We start from the raw sequence: 12,732 nt of genomic DNA on the forward strand, positions 1-12,732 counted from the left end.
GGCAACGCGGGGAGAAGCTCTCGGACAGCGAAACGGTGCGTACTGACTTCCCATTCTCCCGGTCATCCCTTTGGTTGGCCGGTCTCGCCGAAGGTCCTCGACCCGAGGCGGTTGCGTACCTATTCGCTGCTCCTGTTCTGAAGGCTACGCCAAAGAGACGCGGCTCACTTGACGTGCGCGGTCGTACTGCGCCGAGTCGCCCTCGGAGGCTACCCCGAGCTGAAAGAACGTTGCCCTGGTAGCATGGTCGTTGGGAGCCATCATCCCGTATAGCGGCGTGCTACCGCGTTTTGAGATAGCTGAGTGTCACCCCTTGACTTGCGGGAGCTTCGGCTCATGAGCCCCGCGCCGGAACGGGTGTGTACAGATATCCTGAACGCCAAGGTGGTCGTACAATAAACGCCTTCCTTGTACTCTGGGCCTTCTCCTTGCGGCGCTCTGTTTCGCTCCCATAGGAGACCGAACGAGCGTCCGCTTCGGGCACACGCTACACACGCGGCTGAGCTGATCGTCCCCCTGAGGGGCTCGGATCCTCGGACCCGCGCGGTGGTCTAGGTGACTCCCGGCGGAGCACCGCTATATAGGCGGAGACCACAAAGGGAGGCCAGTTTGCACGTCGGCTACAGCTTCCCCTCGAGGGGGAAGCTGCGGTCGCCTGGCTGTTGCTTCCGGATGTGCGCATGCGGGAAGACAGTCGTAACGGTGCTGCGGGGTTGTGGTGATGACTGCCGAAAAGGCGCGCAAGACGCTTGTTGTTCTTTTGTCGGGCTCTGTGACGTGGCCGCAGCCGCTTTGTGTGCGCGCGTCTGGCGGCATTCCTGTGAACATGTGTGCGTGTGTGAGTGCGCCCGTGCCCGGGGCGAGTGTGCGTACGCGCTTCTTTGGACGCCCTAGGTCGCCAGTGGCATCCCCGACCTTGTGCCCCTACTCGCACCTCCCCGGGGAAGGGCGAGCGAAAACCACTGCGGCCCGCGACGCGAGACCCACCTCGCTTCCCCCGGCTGACGGAGGGGATGTTTTATGGCATAGGTCCCATCTAAGAGTAACGGGATAGGGTTGCGCCGGCGGTCCTGGCCCACTTCCTTGAGCGCAACTTTGAACCGCCGGTTTGTGTGTGTGTACTACCCTGTGTGCATTGGTGGCCGCTTCGGTTGGGGTCGAGACGGACGGGCGAATGGGGAGGCTTCCCGCGTTTTTCCGGGTGCCACCGGAACTCTTGCGCGTTGTGCGCGGGCACTTGTCTCCCTGACTTCAAGGCGCAAGGTGCAACATCGATGGCTGCGCACTCCTGCACAAATGGCGACCGTCGCGGCGACTCCGATCTGCAGCATCCGGGGCCATTCGCAAAAGAAAGGCTTGGCTCCCAACGGGACCTGGTGGAGGCTGGCCCGGCCCCTCGGCGGAGCCGGACATCCAAGAGGAACCGCCGGCCGCGTCAGACGAGTGCTCGGCGGCAGGACCGGGCTGCGAGGAGTGTGGCCACCTGGACGTGCCAGCAGGATGGGGCGCCGCCCCTGACCTTCTGCAGCAGCGCCCCATGGAAAGCGCAGAGGCGGGTTTGCCGAGATAGGCAGGTGAGCCTGGCGCCCCATCCATTCCGCGGGCACACGGTGGCCGAAACGAGCGGCTCGGCCGCAGTGCAGTTCCCTCTTCCGGACGGCATCCGCTGTTGCCGGCTATGTGCCACGCCGGTCTACTCACAGACCCATTTCCGAGGTTCTCTGCACCGGGCTCGGGAAAGGGCCCTTTTCGAGGCTGGTGCTGGCGACCGCAGTCCGGCACAAAGCGGCCCGAAGATTGCGGACTCGGATTTGGCGGCCCTGTGCCGGCAACGCTTGCGAGACAACCCCGGCTTCGCGGCAATGGTCGGTGCGGTGACCCCGACGGCGGCTATCGAGAATACGGCACCGGGCGTCGAGACCAAGGTGACGGGCTGCGGAGCTTCCCCCACACCCCCGCGTCATACTGACGAACTGATCCACGAACTGGGGGGGCTTTCGTGGCCGTGACCGGGCGTTGCGCAGGGGAGCGTGGGCACGAACATAGCGCTATGGGACTCCCCGTGAGTGCCAGTTTCCTTTTTCGGGCTGCCATTATTATCATCATTTTGTTTTGTTATGTTATCATTTTGTCTTTTGTACAATATACTACTTTTACTTTTACTTTACTTTTAATATACTTTTAATGGTTTTTTGCTTAATACTTTTTACTTAATATACTTTTACTACAATATACGCGTTTCTTAGTGTAACTGCAAATAATCTTCGTTGGGGTGGAACATTATTATCGCTTCCCCCCGCTCCTGTATTGCTGTTTTTGTTTGTTTATTTGCGTGTGTGTGTTGCCTTTTGTATATGCCGTGACTTATAATGATATTATACTGATGTGACTTTATAAGATGATTTACGTTCGTGTTTTCTTTGTATCTATCAGTAATTATATTTTTAATGGTTATCTTGGACATGCATGCCACTATTTACGAGCAATTGTAGAAATTTCTTTGGGCTGACCTGAGGTTTGCGCGCGCCCCGCTAGTCTGACCACGTCAGGCCGGTGGGAGGGCGATTTAGGAGGGGAGAGTGTGGGGACTGCGTAGCCCATTTAGTTGCAGCGCCATAGCGCAGCACGTTTTGGGCATAGGAGCCGAGCGCGGCGAGGTCGCTTTCGAACTTCGCGCGCGCGGTCCACCGTTTTCCCACTCTCTCATTCCTCCGAGGGCGCCGAACGGCAGCGGGACCGTAAAACACTTGCTGCCGTCCGCCCCCGAACGGTCCAGGGGCTCACCCGATTGGTCTGTTTGGGCGGGAACCCGCGTTCCCTCTCTCCTGGCGACTCAAGTCGACCGAGGAGCGGCAACGCGGGGAGAAGCTCTCGGACAGCGAAACGGTGCGTACTGACTTCCCATTCTCCCAGTCATCCCTTTGGTTGGCCGGTCTCGCCGAAGGTCCTCGACCCGAGGCGGTTGCGTACCTATTCGCTGCTCCTGTTCTGAAGGCTACACCAAAGAGACGCGGCTCACTTGACGTGCTCGGTCGTACTGCGCCGAGTCGCCCTCGGAGGCTACCCCGAGCTGAAAGAACGTTGCCCTGGTAGCACGGTCGTTGGGAGCCATCATCCCGTATAGCGGCGTGCTACCGCGTTTTGAGATAGCTGAGTGTCACCCCTTGACTTGCGGGAGCTTCGGCTCATGAGCCCCGCGCCGGAACGGGTGTGTACAGATATCCTGAACGCCAAGGTGGTCGTACAATAAACGCCTTCCTTGTACTCTGGGCCTTCTCCTTGCGGCGCTCTGTTTCGCTCCCATAGGAGACCGAACGAGCGTCCGCTTCGGGCACACGCTACACACGCGGCTGAGCTGATCGTCCCCCTGAGGGGCTCGGATCCTCGGACCCGCGCGGTGGTCTAGGTGACTCCCGGCGGAGCACCGCTATATAGGCGGAGACCACAACGCATACATCTGATTCTTGCCAATTCCCATTTTCTTCTTTACTGTTTTTAGGCTTCCTCCGTTCCTGAGAGCATGTTCAATTCTATCCATATTATACTTCCTTATGCCAGCTGTCTTACGCTTGTTGATTAACTTCGAAAGTTCTGCCAGTTCTATTCTAGCTGTCAGGTTAGAGGCTTTCATACATTGGCGTTTCTTGATCAGATCTTTCGTCTCCTGCGATAGTTTACTGGTATCCTGCCTAACGGAGTTGCCACCGACTTCCATTGCACACTCCTTAATGATGCCCACAAGACTGTCATTCAATGCTTCAACACTAAGGTCCTCTTCCTGAGTTAAAGCCGAATGTAGCTTGATCTGGAATTCCTCTATTTTCCCTCTTACCGCTAACTCATTGATCGGCTTCTTATGTACCAGTTTCTTCCGGTCCCTTCTCAGGTCTAGGCTAATTCGAGTTCTTACCATCCTGTGGTCACTGCAGTGCACCTTGCTGAGCACGTCCACATCTTGTATGATGCCAGGGTTAGCGCAGAGTATGAAGTCTATTTCATTTCTAGTCTCGCCGTTCGGGCTCCTCCACGTCCACTTTCGGCTGTCCCGCTTGCGGAAGAAGGTATTCATTATGCTCATATTATTCTGTTCTGCAAACTCTACTAATAACTCTCCCCTGATATTCCTAGTGCCTATGCCGTATTCCCCTACTGCCTTGTCTCCAGCCTGCTTCTTGCCTACCTTGGCATTAAAGTCGCCCATTAGTATAGTGTATTTAGTTTTCACTCTACCGATCGCCGATTCCACGTCTTCATAGAAGCTTTCGACTTCCTGGTCATCATGACTGGATGTAGGGGCGTAGACCTGTACAATCTTCATTTTGTATCTCTTATTAAGTTTCACAACAAGACTTGCCACCCTCTCGTTAGTGCTATAGAATTCCTGTATGTTACCAGCTATATTCTTGTTAATCAGGAACCCGACGCCTAGTTCTCTTCTCTCCACTAAGCCCCGGTAGCACAGGACGTGCCCGCTTTTCAGCACTGTATATGCTTCTTTTGGCCTCCTAACTTCACTGAGCCCTATTATATCCCATTTACTGCCCTCTAATTCCTCCAATAGCACTGCTAGACTCGCCTCACTAGATAACGTTCTAGCGTTAAACGTTGCCAGGTTCATATTCCAATGGCGGCCTGTCCGGAGCCAGTGATTCTTAGCACCCTCTTCTGCGTCGCAGGTCTGACCGCCGCCGCGGTCAGTTTCTTCACAGCTGCTGGAGACTGAGGGCCGGGGCTTGATTGTGTTGTTCATATAGGAGGTTGCGGCCAAGTACTGCACCAGGGTGGCCAATCCTGCTCTGGTGAGGGAGTGCGTTACCGGTTCTGGTCACCGGGATCAGGCCACACTCCAGGCCTGCTTATGCAATTTTATCAACACGCGGATTTTTTTTTTTTTTAATCCGGTGGAAAATTGCCGGCACCGGGATTCGATCCATGGACCTCTTGCACGCGTGGCGGGTGTTCTACCTCTACGCCACCGCTGCAGTCCCAAAGATAATACAGTCTAACCCAATATCTCAAAGTGAGAGCTGTCACAAGAAAAGAAGATGACAGAGTGGCACTTGGTAATGCGTAACCCTCATGCGGGGTCACGGCGACACTTGCACACATGCTCTGGGAGTATAGAAATGCTCTGCCCGACTCTACCTCGCACAAGTGGGAGAAGACCCTACGAAGCCTGCTCATACAAGCCAGCAATGGGCCGTGCAGCAGGCTGACACAGCGGCTGCCAGGTACTCCCTGTCGGTCCCTGCGTGGGAGACGCCCACTGCGCGCTGACATGCGTCCTGCAGGACCTTTATTAAAGTTTGTCCAATCCAATCGGTTCTTCCAAGATTCCAAGGTACATGGTGTCAAGCATTTCAAAGAGCTGGCTCACTTTGGAACTGAACGAAGCATTCTTGTGACCGTGGCTTAATGGTTAGAGCACCTGGCGTCTATACTTGATGGCAGAGGTTCGATTTCCACATCGGTCATGAATGGATCGTTTTCCTTAAAGCAAGGTGAGACAGGAACCTACCTACCTCTCGCAAAGTGCCAAGAATGAGGTAAAGAATGCTTCGCATGAACAAAAGCTAAAATATTGCTCTGGGATGAGCATCCTTTCCTCCAGCTGGCAAACTGGATGCGTGAGTATTTCCAGTGATGACTGTTAGATAGTGAGAACTTTACTATGTGCACCACTGTTCGCGTTTCATTTGGTGCCGATAGCATATCTGGTTTGGCCGCACCGTGCAATAATACTTGCCCTATACTGTGATGATGTAGCTTTTCTTTGATTTCTTTCTTTTCTCACTTTCAAATAAAATAAATGCAGAACAGAAATGAAAATATTGCAGTATTGGCCGTGAGATCGAGCCAAGTCGCTGCCTCGCAGACACTGACTGAACCAGGATGGTGTGGATGTCATGTTGCATTGCCTGCTATCTGCTGCTTTTTTACTTGCCTGCGTACAGCATACAAATCCTTGAGTTTCTGTTTGTTCCACGGTGGTAGTGCAGTTGTAAATGATGGCATTCATTTTCCTTGGCAATTTAGGCTCATTTGCCTTTGCACTGGGGTCTCTGCACTGCAATACAACCAGCGACACCACGTGTCGACCACATGGTGTGTGATCGTTGCACCCTCCATTGATCACAGTTATTCAAGTTTTTGTTTTTATTATAATTTAACCATGTCACGAAAAATTTTAAGCCAATGAAGTCGTCGCTGCAATACCTGAATGCAGCACTTTAGCGATTGCTTGTAGTCATGTATTGATCATTCAGCAATAGTTGTGATACCATGAAACATCAAGAAGGTGGCATGAGATTGCTCAGCAGTAGGAAAGAAAATCTTAAGTGCTCATGTGATGTCGCAGGATACAATTGATCGTAAGCATATAATTGCAAGACTTTGGTTGTGACTGTCGATAATATTTACGCGAACTTTCTTAGCTGTTTCTGAGGTGCCTTTCTATTATGTGGATATTCTGCTACACTGAAGTAATTCTGCCTCGCAAGTGAATTTTTGCACTTTGGTACTTTAATTATCGGCTGCGCAAGGGAAGCGGGAATACAGTATTACAATAGGATCATGTGCAACATTGCAGTTGCTTGACGCAGGATGTGGTAAAGCTGAATTGGTGGCGGCTAATGTAATGTGCTTGTTAGCGTGGTGTTGTTAGCTTGGCTGAAGGTAGTGGCCATTATTTTCCCACATAAAGAAAACAATGCAATAAAATTGGCACTTAAAATAATCTAGAATTATTCACACCATTATCATTTGCGTAATCATGCAAAAGCACTCGTGCTAAAAGGCTACGTACTTATAATTTCCACGGAAAAAAACACAGAAAAAAATCATAAATAAAAGCAAAGCATGCGAAAGCCACGTGGTTATCCTGCCACTGTGCTGCTACTCATAGTGCTGTACCTTGTTTAACTAAACCTTATATTTGACAGAGAATTAAAAAAAAAAAGTAAGTTGAAGGTAGTTTTGTATTTGTTTATTTATTTACCCTCAGGGTCGACGCATTACAGTGGGGAGTGGGTAGACAATAAACGTAGTGCACAATAATATAACAAAGCATATATAGTAAGGCATGGTAACTCCTAATTATACGATGTTAGCTTAAATGGAAACAATGTTGGAAAAAAGGCAATTCCAATCTTGTGAAGTTCGAGGTAAAAAAAAGAGTAAAGAAGGGTTTCAGTATGACATGGCTCGATACAAACCTTAATGCAATGGTCAACACGGTACAATATATAACTTGTCTGAAGAATGTATTTGTCACAGATGGTCGGGTGATAGTAAAACCTATGGAAAGAGTTCGAGCGAAATTTTTTTTCCCCGGGATGCTAATGATAGAAGAGACATAACCAATTTCATAAAGTTATACTGGCAGTGCATTTATAACAGGAACAGATGATGCAAGTAGAACGATTCTGTGACATTTCTAATGAAGCAACCAAATTGTTAGTGCTTGGAGTGGCGCATTCTAATTTCAATCGAATGAGTGCTTTATATAACAAGAGCTTTAAAGATAAGAAGCTCCTGAAAAGTTAGGCATAAGTAACCCAACATGCGATTAGCGTTGTCAATTATCTTCCATCATGCAAATACCAACTTAGATTGGACGTGATATGAACATTTAAATATTTTTAGGAGGAAACCGCAGCTAAGGGAGAGTTCAGGTAATACGTAAAAGGACTACTATATGTAGGAGAGATACGCCGCATCACTTTATGCTTGCTAATATTTAATTCCATTAGCAGAGTATTGCACCAGTTAGACATAGAATTTAGGCCTGATTGAAGAATGTTAGCATCATTGTCAGTAACTTTCTCATGAAAAATTATGCAGTCAGCAAAAAGATAAATATTAGAAGAAACTAGAGAAGGAAGGTGGTTGATGTAAATGAGAAATAGAAGGGCCTAATACGGAGCCTTGTGGTACTCGGATTGGACAGGATATTGGTTAGAAGAATGTTCATTGGCTACAACAAATGGGGTATGATTTGAAAGGAAATCTTCGATCCACACACACACAAAAAAAAAGACTACGATCAATATTAACCTGACTAAGTTTATGAAGTAGAAGCATGTGGGAGACCTTGTCAAATGCTTTGGAAAAATCTAAGTAAATACGCTCGACTAAAGAACAACGATCAAGAATGCGGTGTAGTTTATGAGTAAATGATACGAGCTGTGTTTCACACAACAATGATTTCCGAAAGCCGCGTTGAGCTGGTGAGAAAAAGGAGTTAGATTCAAGAAAGGTGACAAGTTTCGAGAATAGAATGTGTTTGAAGAGATTGTAGCATGTACTAGTAATGGAAATGGGCCGATAATTAAATGAACTTTTATCGCCCGATTTGAAGATTGGAATTGCCTTTCCAATTTTCCATTGAGCTGGAAGAGTTGATGTGTTAAGTGGTTGCTGAAATATATTTGTTAGTATGATTGAACTGTAAACACAAGTATTTTTCAAAAAGTTGTAATCAATAGAATCATAACCAGGCGATGAATGGTGCTCTATGTTGATGAGTTTCATGATTCAGGCTGTGTCAACAATAATGGGAGGCATGAATGAGAAACTGCGGTTGACCTCTTGTCAAGGCATAATCTTGATAGGCTTGTCTGTAATGTCAAGAAAGCTAAATCCCTCACCTTAGAACTGTTTTTCTCGGCCAAGACCCATAAACAAGAAATTCCTTTTCGTGCTATAGTGTCAGAGAAAGGGACGTGGCAGGTTTGTGTCGCTAATTACCTACAGAACTGCCTAGCTTCACTAGTTTTTTCAGACCCCTTTTGCCTTCATAAATCTCAGGCACTAGTTCAGTATTTGAGAGAGGAAAATCCTGGTGATTGTACAGCTTTTAGTATGGATATTGAAGACCTGTATTATTCCTTGCCGCATGACGGGTTGCTAAATTCCGTAAATGAGTGCATTAAAGAACAAGTGCAAGAGTCGGCTTTTATTGACAGATGCGGTGTTTCCACGGGAGCTTTTCTAGAAATTCCTTCAATGTACTTGAAGTCGACGCTGATTGGGTGGAGAGATGGCGTTTTTCTGCAGAAATCGGGCATTTGTATTGGCTCAAAGGTTGCCCCTATTCTTAGCAACATTTACCTGAGTAAGGTTGACAACTGCTTAGAGAAAGCCTTAGGAGATAGCGTTAAGATATTTCGTTATGTTGATGATTACCTGATTTTCTGCAATAGGGAAGAATTTGATTCCGCTGCTACCTCAGTAAGTGAGCAATTTAAACTTCATGGGGGAGGATTAAAGTTTACCAGGGAATTTCCTCAGCGACGCGTAATTCAATTTCTTGACATTTCCTTGATCTTCGAACAAAATCATGTTTGTTGGCAGTACTTCCCAAGATCTTGGAAGCCGTTGCTAAACTTTCAATCCAAGCATTCTAAATTAGTAAAAAAACGGAATTGCCATGTCATGCCTTAAGTCTTCCCTCACCAGATCCTGCATGCACAAAATGAGCGCCAGTTTTAATGCGCAGGTCCGGCGCCTATTAGAAGCAGGTTATCCTAGTGTAGCGGTGGCCACTGTGGCTGAGCGTCTAAAGAAGTCGGTGTCGAGAGGGATGGATGTGATTACAGAAAGCAGTAATAGCAAAAGAAGAGTAGTGGCTATTCCGTATATTCATTCAGTGTCGCACAGGCTTAAAAAAGTTGCTAGTAGATATGATGTTAATGTTGCTTTCACTGCTCCCAATAAGCTAGGTAAGATATGCGCTGCCGTACAGAATAGAAAGGAGCGGGTAAAAGGCAAAAAACGAACAGATATTTCTCCAGTGAAGCACAATAAGAACAACAGTTTTACTGACTGTCGTATGGGTGTGGTTTATAAAATTCCCCTTAGCTGTGGCCAGTTCTACGTAGGGCAAACGGGACGGTGTATCAATCAAAGGCTAATGGAACATAAAAGGTCGTTAACCGGTGGATCACCTTCTAATCTTTCGCTACATTGCCAAGATTGTAACTGCATGCCAGAGTTAGATGAATGCGTGATATTGTACAGGCATAAGAATGAAGATATGTGTCTTATGGTAGAGGCATGGCATATCTATAATAGTGGAAGTGCGTGCATGAGTCAGCCTTCGATTACTTTACATAAGGAAGAGATTAAGTGCCTCAACAGTTATCTCTCACGTAGACCAGCACATGTACCCGATTGACACGTGAGGTTACCATTCCTGAGCATGCGCAGATGAGTTTTGTGTCTTCTTTCTTTTTTCGCCTCAGTGCTCCCTTCAGTTGATAGTCGGCGTTCGTGTTGTCCACTTCTCTACTCTTGTGTCCTGTCTGCACGCCTCACTTCTATTTTTCATAATGAATCCTTACCAACTAGCTCAGCTTTCTGCCGTTCTAAGCCAAATGACTATTTTTTGGTGGCCAATTATTAAAGACATCCAGATGATCTATAGGTTAGTGTTGATGTCAATGCGTGATATAAAATTTTGAGATAGCAAGGAGGACGCTGCCACCTCGGTGGGCATCTCTGTCACAAAGATAAATTGAGTGTATAAGCAGTCAACTAGTTGCAATAGCTATAATCGGGAACAACTTAAGCAGGCAGGAGAGGCCTCACCCAGATGACCGAAGCGCGGCAGCCAGTGTCCTCCGTGACTAAAGAAATAGTCCCGCTGACGTAACTCTGCCCAGTTTGAAGTGCGGGCTGCCATGTTCTTCGTCGGCAATGTCACTGGCTGTCTGGCTCATGACTTCAGTCTAGAGTACGCACCTATTGGTGGAGGCTCATGTGCGTCTGCCTTTGAGGGGCAAATACTGCTGCCTTCTAAAGTTGTACCTGACTATAGCTACTTTAACTTTAAGGAGTACTTTAAGGAGTACTACATTAAAAGACTATTTTAAGGAGTTAATCGTTTTCGTAACTAGTGCAAGCATAGCATGAAGTCGAGTTGCACAGCAGCAGGGCCAACAGAATAGGCTGAACGCAAGCCAAACACCTACTAAAAGCAGCACGGATGTATTGAAACAGAAGTGCATTTTGCGTAAATGTGGATTTGGAGGGCAATATGTCATCAGTTCGCTGCAGTCGGCATGTTTCCTTACCGAACAATTGGCCCAAATCGCTTGGAGTGAAGCACCGCCATGTACATTTCAATGTATGCCACCGACTGCCCGCCCCCACTAATGTGGCGATAGTGCTCCCAGCTATAGCCCTATCTCGTGGCCTCTTGAGTCATTGCATAGTGCTGTCTAACTGGATGTACGTCTCTGTCAGTGGTGATGACTGGATGGTGCGTACCATACCTTCAGTTATGCTTTAGCCATGCGCTCTGCTGTTCGTGTTTCATTTGATGCTGATAGTGCACCTGAGAGCAAAAGCATACAGAACACAGGCTCGCCAAAAAAACTTCATTCATTTGTAATTGAGACACAAACTGAAATTGACTAGCGCACCAGAAAGTTGACATTGAAAAGTTTGCACTAAAAAGTTTAGCTCTCCTGAATCCCTGTTGTCTGCCTTGACTGGTGCTCTCCTGCATGAGGTCCGGACCTCCGAGGACCATTTCCCACCAGCTCTTGAGAATTCCAAGTTGGTGGTAATCCCGTATGTGCACAGTGTTTCCCACTGTGTTAAAAAAGCTGCAGGTTGTGCTGGAATGCGCATTGTGCATTCGGCTCCCAACAAGCTAAGCTTCCTCTCCAAAAAAGTGAATGCTAGCAAACCTGCCCACAAACAGGTGTTGTGTCAACAAGCACAACACCGGCTATGTGCGGTGCAAAAGCGAGGCCGGGTACAAGATCTCGACATTGTGCATCTGATCGTATGTAGGACGATCGGGACGTTGCCTTAACGACTGTCTGCGCGAGCACTCTATTAATGTGAAAACAAAATGCGGGAGTGATCTGGCCATCCGCTGTGCAAAAGGTGGCTGCTATCCAGTTTTTCAGGAAACATGAGTTCTGCGCCGATACAGAGATTGAACGGTGCACGAGATTTTTGAAGTGTATAAAGGTGATGCATGCGTCAGCGCACCTCCGATTGATCTTTCTGACAACAGAGTTCAGCTATCTCCACCTCAAATCCCGATAGCGCATTTTCCTTCCATTCTCAAGAGTTCACTTTTAATCACTTGACACATGCGCGGCTGCAAGTGCATGATAATTCCCCCTCCCCAAAAAGCCCCTTTTCAAAGGTATATTTGTGCTGAGCACCCTAAACCCAAGTAGTTGGCAGTTAGCACTTTTCCTGTCTTCCTCCCTTGTCGGGGTTTATTTCGTGCTGTTTCTCAACGATGGACTCGTACCACCTAGCTCGCATTCGTACCCATTTAAGTCATGCTGCTGTGGTATCCAGTCCATCAATGCTAAGTGGTAGCCTGGTCGCTGGATGGACTGGTATGCAGTCCATCCAGGTAAGCATCTGCTATATCACATTCTTGAAGGTTTTAATACTCATGCAAGATATTTCTAATTTTTTTAGGGCCTGAGAGTGTCTGCTAATGGATACATAACCACTGAATGGGGCTTGCTGAACACAATGATGTTTCTTGGAAAATTGTACTGCACTAGTACTAGCATTTCTTCAGTAGCTGTGAAGAGTTTAATGCAATTTGCATTATTAGGGTACTTGACCCACTTTTCAGGATCTCTCTGTCTGGATGTCTGTCTGCCTGTGTCTCTAACCGTTTCCCACCGACTTGGGCAGTTCATGGTCTAGTGGTTAGAGCACTGTATTGCTGTGATGAAGGCGCCGGGTTCG

At 47.9% G+C, this 12,732-nt stretch overlaps 1 protein-coding gene across 3 annotated transcripts in view; it reads left to right on the forward strand.

Moving 5' to 3' along the window:
- The window catches only part of Ada2a (Transcriptional adapter 2A), a 189,186-nt gene that overhangs the window by 28,703 nt on the left and 147,751 nt on the right, over positions 1-12,732 (forward strand). The window lies entirely within an intron of this gene.

The sequence above is a fragment of the Dermacentor albipictus genome, chromosome 2, assembly GCF_038994185.2.
Source record: "Dermacentor albipictus isolate Rhodes 1998 colony chromosome 2, USDA_Dalb.pri_finalv2, whole genome shotgun sequence".
In the NCBI taxonomy this organism is placed as follows: domain Eukaryota; kingdom Metazoa; phylum Arthropoda; class Arachnida; order Ixodida; family Ixodidae; genus Dermacentor; species Dermacentor albipictus.